Raw genomic sequence first — 781 nt, forward strand, 5'->3', positions numbered from 1 at the left:
CTGGATACATTAAGTCATTAATGTTTTATTTAATTTTACAATTGTATTGGTAAAGTATAGGTAAAAGAAAATCAGGGGTAAATAGTTGCCCCTAACTTAGTTTTATCTATTATTCCTAAGCAAACTTTGACAAGTAAGCTTAATGATAAACATACAGTATATGTTTATTGGCTGGTTCTTCATGGGTTACATTAAGGCTTTTTGATGGAAGTATTTGTACACATTCCTTTGTAAATATGGCAGGTAAGTAACGGATACTTTGATTCTCACTTCTATTTTACTTCAAATTTGATTACACTGTTTATTGACTATTTAACTCAATAAGGATATGTTTCTTATTCAATGCAGTTTTACCTCTACTCCTCCACTTTCCTTTACTTTATCTTTGACCACTCTCTCCTGGTTCTTTGTATCCATCTCTGTTTTTGCTTCTCTGTTGTGCAGACATGATGAGCAATAACAGCTTTACTCCTGAGTATTTTCAGCTGACTCTATTTACAGACTCTGGGCCCCTCAGATATCTGTTCTTCTGTCTGTGTCTGTTGATCTACATGACTATAATCTCTGCTAACGTTGTCATTATTCTGACAGTCTGCCTGGAGAAGTCTCTGCATCAACCCATGTACATGTTTATCTCCTGTCTGTGTTTAAACTCTCTGTACGGCTCAGCCGGCTTCTTCCCCAGGTTCCTGATGGACATTCTGTCTGACACTCATTTGATCTCACGTGCATCTTGTTTCATTCAGATATATGTTATTTACACCTACGTATCATGTGAAAT

General features: G+C 36.0%; 1 pseudogene; it reads left to right on the plus strand.

Moving 5' to 3' along the window:
* The first annotated feature begins 236 nt into the window (after positions 1 to 236).
* Positions 237 to 781, plus strand: part of LOC123974026 — a 2,662-nt pseudogene continuing 2,117 nt past the window's right edge.

The sequence above is a fragment of the Micropterus dolomieu genome, linkage group LG07 (genome assembly GCF_021292245.1).
Source record: "Micropterus dolomieu isolate WLL.071019.BEF.003 ecotype Adirondacks linkage group LG07, ASM2129224v1, whole genome shotgun sequence".
Lineage (NCBI taxonomy): Eukaryota > Metazoa > Chordata > Actinopteri > Centrarchiformes > Centrarchidae > Micropterus > Micropterus dolomieu.